The sequence below is a fragment of the Rhamphochromis sp. 'chilingali' genome (genome assembly GCF_963969265.1).
Source record: "Rhamphochromis sp. 'chilingali' genome assembly, chromosome: 8".
Classification (NCBI taxonomy): domain Eukaryota; kingdom Metazoa; phylum Chordata; class Actinopteri; order Cichliformes; family Cichlidae; genus Rhamphochromis; species Rhamphochromis sp. 'chilingali'.
The window spans coordinates 23752695-23766095 of NC_137935.1; the positions used below are offsets into that span (position 1 = coordinate 23752695).

Below are 13401 nucleotides of genomic sequence, written 5' to 3' on the forward strand. Positions count from 1 at the left end.
ATTAACTTATTTCCAGATGTTGTTGTGAGAACAAGAAGCGCAGAGGAAGGGACATTGCAACATAAGAAACATTATTTGTCTTGCCACAGAGTAACCTCCCTTGGAGACTCTGTATCTGGGTGTGTCTTTTGTCGCTACTAAACAACTTCCTAGGAATACATGGTACAAGGGATAGGTTATTTCAAATCCATGATCACATCATAAATGACTGGAAAATCATTCTCCATGAATGATTACCATTATGAACTCTAGCTTCTGCCAGTACAGTTTCACGTGAAATTGTATTTCATATCACAAAGTAGTTAACAATGTCTCATAAAAAGTGTGTTTATAACTGTGTGCAGTGTGCGTCAGCATAGAGGGTTGGAAATATTGAATTGAATCATTGGGCATTCATGAATCCGTGGTATTTGGATGTGTCTGAAACTGCCTGGATTAATGCTCATTATTAATGAACTGCAAAGGCAGCCAAGACTCAAAACTTTCCACTGACACGCTCCTGATTGTGTTAAAAAAAGAAACAAGACGATGCTCACTGAAAGCAGAAATGTAGGCTTAAGGACAAAGCTTGACACAAACTGGTGTTTCTTGCTCTGATAGTAAAGATGGGAAAAGTGAACTGAAATTTAAGTTTGGTCAGAATACACTATTATGTAGTGTGACTGAGAGCAACATGCTAATTATCCAAAACCAAGAGTTAATGTTTGACAGATCAAAGTAAAACTCATTATGATTTGATGAGACATCTATAGAATAAGCTAAGCTAAGCTAAGCTAAACTAAGCTAAGCTAAGATAAGATAAGACTTTATTGATCCCACGACGGTGAAATTTTTTGCGTTACAGATATCAGAAGGAAATACAAAAATACAAAAAAGTACAATCAATGAAAAAAAAGTAAGATAATACACTGTATACAATGGTAGCATACACAGTATGTGATGATGGATATGGTTGGAAATATGCAAGACATAAACTATATAGCTTGACATAGAATAGAATAGCCTTTATTGTCATTGTACAGAGTACAACGAAATTGGAGTGCCACTCCCTTGGTGCAAGTTTCAATAATAAATATAAATGTTTTTGTTTGGTTTTTTTGGTTTTTTTTGCCTGTCCCGTTTGGCTCTTTTGCCATCAGAATTGTTGTCTAAAGGCAAAGAAAGATGCCCAACGGATTTACTTTACCAAATTGACCATCCCAGCCTTGCCATAATGGTCCATTTGATTCACCTTTTATTGTTTATTTTATTTTCACTTACTGAATATAGGACAGACTTGACTGGGGGAAAGAAGGGGAGAAAGAAAGAGGGAAAGAGAAACAGCTGAGAAGAGGGACGGGGGAGAAGGGCAAAAACCAAAAACCAACAGAATGAGCAGAAAAAGAAAAAAAGAAGAAAAAAAGAAAAAAAATGCATATATCAATCACCTGGGTCACCTGCTGAGAAAGAAAAAAGAAAACAAGCAGAAGAGAACAAGAGTAATAGAATAAACAACATCACAATGAGGTCATCAGAGATCTGCACGCCCAGAAACCTCATGGAGTGTACCCTCTCCACACAGTTCCCGTGAATGTAAAGTGGGGCCGGGTCTGCTCTGCCCTTCCTGAAGTCCAAGATAAGTTCTTTAGCTTTCGTGGTGTTCAGTTGGAGGTTGTTAACTGAACACCACTCAGTCAGTCTGTTGACCTCATCTCTGTAGTCCGACTCATCCCCCCCTTGAGATGAGTCCAACCACTGTGGTGTCATCCGCGAACTTTATGATGGTGTTTGAGAGATGGGTAGGGGAGCAGTCGGATGTGTAGAGCGTAAACAGGAGGGGACTCAAAACACATCCTTGTGGAGACCCGGTGCTGAGTGTGATGGTGCTGGACAGGTGGGGGCCGAGTCTGACAGACTGTGGTCTATTTGTCAGGAAGTCCTTGATCCAGAGGCAGATGGGGGTGGAGAGTCCCAGGTGAGACAGTTTCTGGACCAGGATCTCCAGGATGATATGATTGAATGCTGAGCTGTGAAGTCCAGAAAGAGCATTCTCACATAGCTTCCTCGGTGCTCCAGGTGACTCAGCGCAGTGTGGAGCGCTATGGTGATAGCGTCCTCGGTGGATCGATTTGTCCTGTAGGCAAATTGGTGGGGGTCCAGAGTGGGAGGCAGACCGGCCCTGATGTGCTGACAGACCAGTCTCTCAAAACACTTCATCACTACAGGCCTGTAGTCATTTGGGCTGGCCACAGCTGTCTTCTTGGCGATGGGGATGATGGTGGAGGTTTTGAGGCAGGGCGGGACGGTGTTTGATGACAAGGAAAGGTTGAAGATTTTAGTGAAGACTCCGGTCAGTTTGTCAGCACATGCTCTGAGAACCTAGCTATTGTACCACTACTATTCCTATGTATAGACATGTACACACTAAATATACATATGTATACATATACATACATATATACCTTCACATGTCCATACACATGGAAGGTCCATTATGCATGAAGTGGTGACCGTGGATGTTCACACAGTGTCCAGTGACTTATGACATCGTGAATGAGGAGTTATAGAGTCTAACTGCTGTTAGGATGAATGATCTGCGAAAGCGCTCCTTCCTGCAGCGAAGGTGTTTCAGTCTCTGACTAAAGGAGCTGCTCAGCCCACTCACATACTCATGCAGTGGGTGATGTGGGTTGATCATGATGGATGTCAGCTTTACTAACATCCTCCTCTCGCCAACCACCTCCACAGACTCCAGGGGACATCCCAGCACGGAGCTAGACCTCGGCACCAGTTTGTCAATCCTGCTCCTGTCCCTGTCCGTGCATCCACTCCCCCAGCAGGCCACTGCATAGAAAAGGGCAGATGCTACCACAGTGTCATAGAATGTCCTTAACAGAGTCCTGCAGACTCCGAAGGACCTCAGTCTCCTCAGCAGGTGGAGTCGACTCTGGCCCTTCTTATACAGGACGTCTGCATTTGTAGTCCAGTCCAGTTTATTGTTGAGGTGAACACCCAGGTACTTATAAGAGTCCACTATCTCAATGTGGACTCTTATGTGCACATGAGCAAAGTTTTGATGTTGGAGCCTACTTTTACCTCGGTAATTCAATTTGTTGTAAACTACCTGATAGTCTATCTAGTGCATTTATAGCACCTATTTTCTTTTAAAATTCGTTCCTAAAAGACTGCGCAAAGAATCAGTGCCATTAATTAATTATTGAGAGACTCTCTCTACTTGTAAGGTTAGGCTTTCATAGGGTTCATCATTAGAGCTGGATTAGGTGACCCTGAACCATCCCTTAGTTACACTGTAATAAGTTTCAGCCGGTGGGAAATTCCCATGATGCACTGAGCACCTTTTTCAGCCATTTCCTTAAACCTTCTGTGTGCGTATACATCAATAATGCAATTAATCATTATACATAATTAAATATTGATCCTCCCTGAGCCTGCTGTGGGAGGTTTGTCCTAAGAGGGAGCTCTTCTTCCCCACTGTCGCCAAACGCTTGCTTATTGTAGGGTCTTGACAGCATAAAGTGCCTTGTGGCAGCTGTTGTTGTGAATTAGCCCTATCAATAAAAGTGAAATATCTCCGAAGACAAATGAGTTGAATATTTGTGAAGAATTTAACTCTACCGAAAGCAGCTATCCTTTGTAATTTACGTTTTTTTTTTTACATTTTCAATATTTCAAGAAAAGAAAAAAAAAACAGCTCAGAATTCACTTCATGTGTCAGCTGCATTTAGAGTTTTCTTTTTGTTTTTTTTAATCTCAGCCAGCTGCAAAGCCTTTCCAGATGTTGCTCCGTCTGCAATATAGTCCAGTTTGAGCCGGATTTATGAGGCATAGGTCAAATGATCGTGATGAGCTGTAGATTTTGAACGGGGCACTTTGAGAAGTCCTGCTTGCTGCTACGCCCGTACACAAGTTTTAACTTGCCCGGTTTTCGCAGTCAGTGAAACCTCTCTAGCGGCCAGTGCGCATACCCCACATTGCGCATGCGTTGCTGCACAGTGCGTGTGTGGGGGGAGGGGGGGAAGAAGGGGTGTCCGCTGTTAAAAGCGCTATGTTAACCGCTATGTCAGAGCGACTTCATAGCAGGCAGAAGAGATAAACTCTGTGGTATTGCGCGTCCGGTGGAGCGTTACATCGTCACATGAGCGTTAACGCCCTCATTGCTTCTGTCGGCGTGCCTTAGCGGTGGGCTGACAGGGTTTGTTGGTTTCAAATGCACGGAATGGCACCAAAAGCAACGTGAACTTGGTTGCAGTTCTGAACAGAGTCGCTCCCCGCCGACTTAACGTCATCTGTCCGACAGCGCTGCTGGTAAGTGAGGCCGTTTAGGCCCCCCTTTTGGGCAAGCGAGCTATGTGTGTGTATTTGTGTGAATTTTGTTAGTCTTAAAAATACCCCAGACCTATTGGAGCCGAGTTATTATGGATCACAAGATTTAATTTGGCTGGCACAAGTCATCTCTGTGTGATGCTGTCCTTTTAGTGCTGGCAGCACGCTAGATGTAGACAGGAAACCCTTGAGTGCACGAGAATGACATGTCTCACATATATTCCCTGCAATCAGTGACATTGAATCTAACTTGAAATGGAATTTAAGTTTGGCAAGTATATCAAGAGCCCGGATTCTTGGTGGAAAAAACAAAAGCAGGCAGCGACAGATATACTTTTGGTCGGAGCTGATAAATTCAGATCGTGGAGATCGACGTCTCCTGATTATCTGCCTCCCTGTTTGAGCTTGTTTTAGACGTGTAGCTCCACAGTAATATTACAGCCATGCAAACTTTCAAAGCAAAGTCGTAGTGTGTGTTTTTTTGTTCTTGTCTGTTTCACTCATTGATGACACGTAATCTTTTTTTTTAGATGCGAATGCCTGTTTTGTCCTTTGTGGTGATCACTCTGGTCACTTAGTCATTGACTGGGACAACAAACAGACTTTTGTGATGATCAGCGTGATCAAAGTCCTATTGACCTATTTTTTGGGTTGCTGATGTGAAGAGGCCGCTTGTGGATTTTGGATCAGTAGCAAAAAAGAAGAACACACTGGAAAATATTTTAAGAATCGGCATTAATATAAGAGCAATTAGCACGACTGTGTTGAACTGGAAGATGTAAGTAAGTAAGAATGTAAAATAGATTCTTATAACACTTTTCAAACAGCATGCAAAAAATAAATATACAAATACAAAAAGACAACGGTAATATCCGCTGGTTGAGAGCAGGCCTAAACAAATACAGTAAGTCTTGAGCTTCCCCGTTTAAAAGAGCCGCTCATGATGACTCAAGTAGAGTACAAATTCTCCTGAAATCTTAACATCAGAATATCAGTCTGCATTAGAGTTGCACACCTCTCTTTTGACGACATCCTTGTTCCCACTTGCTGTTGTCCAGGGCAGTAAATGTCATGCTGTAAAAGTTGCAATGATGAATGAATGAATGATTGAAAGACGCTTTTGAAGATGTACCTGCATTCATACTCCTTAATATTTGCCATAATAACCTTGGACTCTTATATCTGACTGCATTCAAAGGTCATTGATAAGGTTTATTATACACTTATATGGGATTTTACGAACTAAATTCCCTTGGAGCTTGCGTCATGTTGAGCTACACACCTTTGCAACTTCTGTGACTAAGAGAACAGGCGAGAGTAGCTTTAAATGGATTACTAATCCATTCCTGTTACACTTCCCTTTTTCATTTTTTCCCTGTTCTGTTTCCTTGGTAGTTTAGGCATGGCTGAATTTTAGATCAGGATGGCTGTGGAGTCTCCAATGTCAACCATCTGAAAGAGTATGTAGGATTAGATGGGAATGGAAAATGTATTTACAAAGCATATTTTATTATATGCAAACTCAAAGTGCAGTGTCCTTTTTCTGTGTTTAGTCTCCTTCATGGCAGTGACTTTAGTTTTTTCTTCTTCTACAGATATCATATATAATCGAGATTAATGATATGAAGTGTGTGGCAACTTGAAGGTAATCATTAAATATGGTCTCTGCAGTACTGACTCATTTCTGCTTGAATCAATTAGCTGGGCTCAAAGCTGGGCTCAAAAAATATTATAAACACACATCTGTCCCCAAAACATTGATGTCAGGCAAACCTAATCATTCCCTGACCCTGCAAGCACACTGGAAAGCTTGAGGAGCTTTTCACAGATTTTATTTTATTTTTTATTCACAACGGAACAAAATGAAGCTGGGATGGAACTGGGAAAAGCCTGTGTAAGCAGTGCCCACAGGACTCTTGTGTACTTTGGTCAATTGCGCGTTAGATATGTCTCTGATAAAAAAGCCGTACCAGAGACGATAGAGAAGGACGTTCGCAGAACACTTGTTTTACTTTGGGTTTTTTTTTTTAATGTTGCTTCTTTATTCCAGTGGTTGTAGGAGAAACATCAGATTAAATACCTCATTAATTACAGCATATCTTGGTTCGCTTTCAGATCGAATATTTTCCATTTACTCCTCAACACTCAGATTAAGTCTCCCACGTTGCCCTTCCAAACACTGTACACTATCCCAGGGTCAACACACGAAAAACGTAAACAAATCAGACATGAATTTAGAGCTCCGAGCTTATGAAATTTTGTAAGTCATTCTTATGCAAGTCTAAATGAAGGCCTACTTTTACGCAGCTGCTTCCTTTTGTCTGATCTGGTATCTCTTTACCTTCTTGATGGAATTAATTTTGTTGTTTGTGTACGACACTTAGTAGCCATGTCACCATGGAAATCCTTTTTTTTTTGTATACGTGCAGAAGGGTGCAGCGTGCAGATGCCTTCATGTCTGTTCTTCACACGGTGGAGATAATATGTGTAGATAATTGCCTGCAGATGTCAAACTGTGTAGTGAATGAGAGATTGGATGGTCAATGAGGCTGGAAATGGACAGCTGCTGCCAGAAATAAAACTTAAACAAATTGGATCTTTTAATAAAACAATAAAAACCTAATTCATTTCCAAAAGTACACACACAAACACACGCACACACATACATGGTGTTTACAGCATATCGATTACTCTAATTTTGAGCAATGTGTCAGTTTTTTCGTGTCATAACCCATAATTGTTTTTTTTTTCTGTGTGAGGAAGTTAAGAAGACTGTCTTGTGGCATCGTTAAGTACTGCAAATTTGTATTTTGTATAATTAAGATTTGATTTCCTCGATGTGAGCCATCATGCAGCCTTGAAGAAGTTCCTGTTATGGAGGTACTTCCTCATGTTCCAAGAGTACAACACACTGACAAACATGGGAAAACACCCAAGTATTTACTTCCAATATTCCTTTATGCCATTGCTGTTATAGCAACAGATTGAAACTGAATACTTTAGGTCTTTTGAAACATGTTGCCACTTGAAACAACTAGAAAAAAAGATGTACACAGCAAAATCTCCAGTGTTAAATTAACACTGGAGAGTGTCTATATGGGTCCCACCTCTGAGTGTTAAATACAACACTGTTGAGTGTTAAATTAACACTTTTGACAGTGTTATATGTTTAAAAGTAACCTAGTCAGTTTTGAAGATTAACAATGGCTAACACTGAGCAGTGCTGATTTTCTAACGCTGGAAAATAACTCAAAATGTTAGAAATATTCCAGTGTTAGAAAATCAGCACTGTTCCTTGGGTGTTCGTCTTGTAATCGGAAGGTTGCCGGTTCGAGCCCTGGCTCGGACAGTCTCGGTCGTTGTGTCCTTGGGCAAGACACTCCATCTACCGCCTACTGGTGATGGCCAGAGGGGCCGATGGCGCGATATGGCAGCCTCGCCTCTGTCAGTCTGCCTCAGGGCAGCTGTGGCTACAACTGTAGCTTGCCTTCACCAGTGTATGAATGTGAGAGTGAATGAATAGTGGTATTATAAAGCACTTTGAGGGGTCCTGAAAAGCGCTATATAAATGCAATCCATTACGGTATTATTAGAGGTTGAGGGAAACAACCTGTTATTTGAAAAGGATTTTAGAGGAAAAAGGCCATTTTGGACAATTTTTTATCTTCCCGCTGACCGTGTTGGTCCCATAATTACCATAAATATTGCGTCAGGGAGGCCTGGTATTCAAGAATTACTGTTAAATTGTCCATTTCGCATAATATATAGTTACAATTTACTGTCTTGTAATTTATGCATATGATTAGGTCTAGCAGCCAAGCTACTGAAATTGAAACTTTAAAATGGAAGCTTGCAACTCTTTAATTTTGGGTTTGCCTAACAATGTGCCAACCTAGGGCGTCACCAGCTGGAGGGGTGGCAAAGAGGAGGAAGATGAAGAAATGTTTTATTTTCTTTCCTGCATATATTCTCTAGTCTGTTACTAATATTCACTGAATCTCATATATTTTTTAAAGACTTTGCTCAAGCTGCTGTAAACATAAAATCAAGGGAGTGTATGGAGAGGCTAGAGAGGCTATGTTTACAAGGCTATAAGAGCTGACTCTCACATAATAATTTTTACAAGCACAGGGGAGATGATAAAAATTTGAGGCAACAATGGTAACCATGAAAACAGAGCCACCACAGGAAAGGGCAACAAAGATCTCAGTGATTCTTGAGGGACAAAACATGTCCGCCAGATAAAACCCAATTTTGGGGTAAAAAATATGCATATAAGTGTTAACTCAACTGACTAAAAGACAAACCAAGGCAATGAGTATAAAACAAAAGTATGATTTTGCATTTTATCATACATATATATTTATTTTTAATGGTACAATACATTACCAGTACCTTAAAAATCCATTGTCCAGAAGCAGGTGTGATAATATTAAAATACAGAAAAAAAACTAAAAGTTATGTAAAATTAAACATCATGGCTCTCGTCACGAAGTATTTAAGTCAATAACTTATATAATATCAAAATATGCAATTGAAAATTTGTTTTTACATATTTTTTAAGTGATTAAAATTGTGTCCAGAGTTTTTGTCAACACCATCAGATTTTTTTAAAAGTACAAAAAAATCAGGAATTATTGTGGGTAGCTTACACTCTGAGGACCCCTTTACCACTTCCTGTTTGATACACATGCCATGAGGTCACTGCTGTGATAAGTTTTTTAAATTTTTATTTCATTTATGGCATACCTTTCTGTAACAACAATGCGTCAACACCAAAGTCGATGAAATGCAAGATTTAATTTTTTTTTTTTGTAAAAAAAGCTTCATTTAGGTGGATTGTAGAGGTCATAAGCAACTGATGAAAAACAAGATGGCTTCTGTCAGAAAAAGATGTGTTATGAGAGAAAGTAGGGTATTTTGTCAGCACCATCGGATGTCAACACCATCAGGATTTTTGTCTGACGGTGTTGACCCTTTTTCTAATGGTGTTGACAAATGCCACAAAAGTGTGCTATTCATCAATTAAATTAAGTTATTTTTTATTAATATTTCAGTCATATTACTTCCTGTGTATTTTACTGATATTTCTGCTTTACAGGTGTGTCGAATATTATCGAATTTGCCTTATCTTGAATCTCATTGTTTATGTATACATTATTAATCCTGTAGGAAAATGCTTAGTCCTCTGCATTTAACCCACTCACTCAGTGATGCAGTAGGCAGCTACAAATCCAGGATAACCGCTGTTCTTTGGATTTGAACGCCCAACCTTCCGATTACGTGGCGTCTACTGAGCTATCTCTGCCCCGAGAGCTGGGCCCTGTTTCAGGAAGCCGGTTTAGAAAACTCAGAGTGAAAAACGATACGCAGGGTTGAGTAACCCCGAACTGTCCAACTCGGAATATTCGGTTTCAGAAAGGCTGATAACAAGTAGTTCAGTCAACGCGGAGTTGCTTTAACCCCAAGTGAAGCGCGCGGACGAGGATACATAAAGAGTCAATGCGTGAGTGTTAATTTAAACATTGATCTAGGGATTTCCACCCATTTAACACGTTATTTTATCATATGTTATTTTATTTGTTATTTTATACATTTTATTTTGTGACGTGATGTGAGCGCAGGTGCAACCCAACAGGCCCCAAACGTTCCTGGCAGCAAGTAAAAATGAAATATAAAAATATAGTCCAAACAGGTAAGGTGTAATTGTATTATGAGCCATAGTGCTTGGTCTGTTTGTCCGATGTAAATCAATTGCAGTTAGAGGCTACATTAATTTTCTGTCTGTAAGCACTTATTGAAATTATCTGAGCACATTACAAGTACATATTTGCTTACTCTGTATGCTCAAATGTGACCCGTTATAGCCAACAGAAAAAAAGCGGAGGCCCGAAAAACAGGTGGGGGTCCTCCACCACCACCACCACTCACAGAGGCTGAGCAGTTGGCCCTCAGTCAAAACAGTGGGCGCCCTGTGGCCGAAGGCATCTCTGCGGGGACATCCTCTGAGTCAATAACCCCGCAAGACACAAGTGCCTACATAGGGGGTAAATTCAAAATAATACATGATGTGCATACATCCTTTCTTCACAGTCACCTTTGCAGTGCTACTCATTCATTTGATAAACTCTTTACCATAATGGATTATTTTGTAGTGAAGTTATTTTCCTACTGATTTTGCCTTCCCTCAGTCTTGGTTGTCTTTGAGAGCATAATGACAATGAAGTGTAAGGTGATTGGTATGTTTGTTAATTGCCATTTGGTCCCTTGTAAGTTATAAGTGACCTGTATAAACCTCATATTCTATCAGTTGATGGTGATGGTGTACTGCATCTGGTGCAGCCTCCTGTTGAGCCAGACCAACATGCAGTTGTGAGTAATACTCCACAGATTATATGAGTTTACAGTAGAACAGCAATGTTGTTTATTTCTTTACTACAGGAAAATAATGAAGAAACATTGACAGCTGTTACAGAGGAGGAAGCAACAGAGACACTTTATGAGGTTTACATCTTTTAATACTTTGTGTACAGGAAATACAGGTGACCAATAAAGCCAGTTGAACAAAAAATCTGTTTATTCTTCTTTCAACATGTTGAGGTGATGGGTCAAAAGAAATGATTGTGACATATGGTGTCTCTGACTGCTCTTCCATCTTGTATGTCCGTGGGAGGGTCAGGATGTTCATGGTTTGGATCACAAATTTTGTGCTCAGTGTACATTCACGGAATATTTGTGAGTCATGGACAGAGCCTGGCCACTTGGCTTCCACATTTGTGATAATGTTGGCAGCATCACATATGATCTTCACAGTGCAGAGAACACAAATTAGCATCCATTACTATGATGAAATAATTTGTTAGTTTGAAATGCTACAGGGAACTATGTACCTGTACATTAATGCTGTGGAAAGACTTCCTGTTCACATAGTCTCCTTCATTTACTGAAGGAGCAATGATTGGAATGTGAGTACCATCTATACAGCCAATCACGCCTGGGAACCCTGAAAATAAATGTAAAATTTAAGTAGTAGTTCAAGTATCACCACATCATAAATTAAGTTTTGGTCATCCTGATACCTGCAATTTTGTGGCATCCCTCTTTGATGAATCTTGTGGGTCTATGACCGGGGAACACCACAAACGTGTACAGGAGACGTTTCAGTGCAACTGTAACATTCCTGACTGCCCGACAGACGGTAGCCTTGGAAACGTGCTCAGCGTCACCAATATTATACAGAAAGCTCCCGTTTGCAAAAAACCGAAGTGCAATACAAATAATATGTACAGAACTGAGAGCATGTCCGCGATGTGTCACATGCGTAATATATGGCCTGAGGATGTTATCCAAATAAATTATAGATTGTGCTGAGAAACGGTAACGTTCGCACAGACAATCATCAGGAAATGATAAAATGTCCAAACGCGCTCTGATCACTCTCTCCCGGCGGAGAGCTCTGCGGAGAATTTGGGCTTCACGATCTACTGGCTCTTCAAGGAAGGGACACGCCATGTCTGACACTTCCTACTGTCAGGTTTCCGACAAAGGGGCGGAGACAGTCAGGGTTAGTTGTAGTAAACCTGCTCGGGAGCAGGTTTACTTTATGTAAACAGGATTAGATCGCGGCCACGCAGGTATGTCCGCTTCATGTATACGAAAGCAACAGCGATAAATAAATAACATCAATGTAACTGAAGATAATGCAGCACTTGATCCTTTTATTGATGTCACACAGATACATACAGGTCATTTCCTAAAAAAGGGAAATGTACTATTAACATTCTATTACATGTATGTGATTATTACAGATGTAATTCATATTTCAGAGTAGTAATTGTAAATTACTTCGTGTAATCAAGATGAGAGACCACGGCTATAAAAGCCAAGGTGGATTTGGGAAGCCTGTCGCAGCCATGTCCTGTCCGTTTACGCGAGCAACCCATTGCGGAAGGTGCAAGATTGATAAGGAGAGTCCTCAGAATTCAGCGTATATTGCGGGACAGACAGGATCCTTTAGCTCAGCGCGACAGTGTGCTCATTGAGAGATATCGATTTTCCCGTGAGGATATTATTTACTTAACCAACTTGTTGACGAGGGGGTGCAGGACCACCACCTGTCTTTTTTCAGAGCGTTCTCACTCCCGAGGCGTAACATGTCGACGTTTTGTCACGTCCCGCGGCGTTCCTGAGGAACGCGAAAGGAGACCTTCGGCGTTCTTATGGTACGCGGCGGGTTATGGCTGGAATCCAGTGCAATGACGCTCCCGCGGTAATAGACGTTCCAGCCCTGTATTCCAGCCCTAAACCTAACCTTATCCCTAGCCCTGACCATAACCTTATTCCTGACCTTAACCAGGACTTTAATGATGTTAAATAGCGTGTTTCTAAGCGATTTGAAGAAAAAGAGCGAACATGTGTAGGTTCAGTCCAGACGGTTCTCATATTCCCTCTTTTTCCGAGGTCGTCATTTAGGAACGTGGTGGGTAGCCGAAAACGTAATATGGTGACGATTTGTCACCTAGCGTAAAATGTTACGCTTTGGGAGTGAGAACGGGTTGCTTTTTTTGCTCTGCCCTTTTCTTGGTTGCTGTTATAAACAAACAAACAGATTATTTCAGGCTCTCTTTCCAAGAGACGAAAAGCAATATAAGTGATAAATATTACCATTCTGTAGAATATTCTTATATTTCACTTTTACTTGTTCCCATGTTCTAGTGGGTCCTGTTGTGGCTCTAATGTGAAAGAGGATATAATATAACAATATAATATAATGTAATATAATATTGGATAATATAGTGTAATATAATAAATCTACCCTACCGCCTACTGGTGTTGGCCAGAGGGGCCGATGGCGCAATATGGCAGCCTCGCTTCTGTCAGTCTGCCCCAGGGCAGCTGTGGCTACAACCGTAGCTGCCTCCACCAGTGTGTGAATGTGAGAGTGAATGAATAGTGGCATTGTAAAGCGCTTTGGGTGCCTTGAAAAGCGCTATATAAATCCAATATATTATTATTATTATTATTAAATTACTTACGAGTTTAATTTGTCAGCAACTTTCTGCCAGCCCTCTCTCCTTG

The 13401-nt window shown here is 40.8% G+C and overlaps 1 protein-coding gene across 4 annotated transcripts in view; it reads left to right on the forward strand.

Moving 5' to 3' along the window:
- Positions 1–4029: 4029 nt before the first annotated feature.
- The window catches only part of st3gal4 (ST3 beta-galactoside alpha-2,3-sialyltransferase 4), a 36439-nt gene continuing 27067 nt past the window's right edge, over positions 4030–13401 (forward strand). For 2 of the 4 annotated variants that reach the window (XM_080888477.1, XM_080888480.1), the window contains exon 1: positions 4030–4305. The gene's annotated coding sequence lies outside the window, so the exon portion shown is untranslated. Of the gene's footprint in view, positions 4306–4853; positions 5102–5918; positions 5969–13401 lie in introns of all 4 variants that reach the window. The other 2 variants (XM_080888478.1, XM_080888479.1) reach the window with 2 other exon arrangements.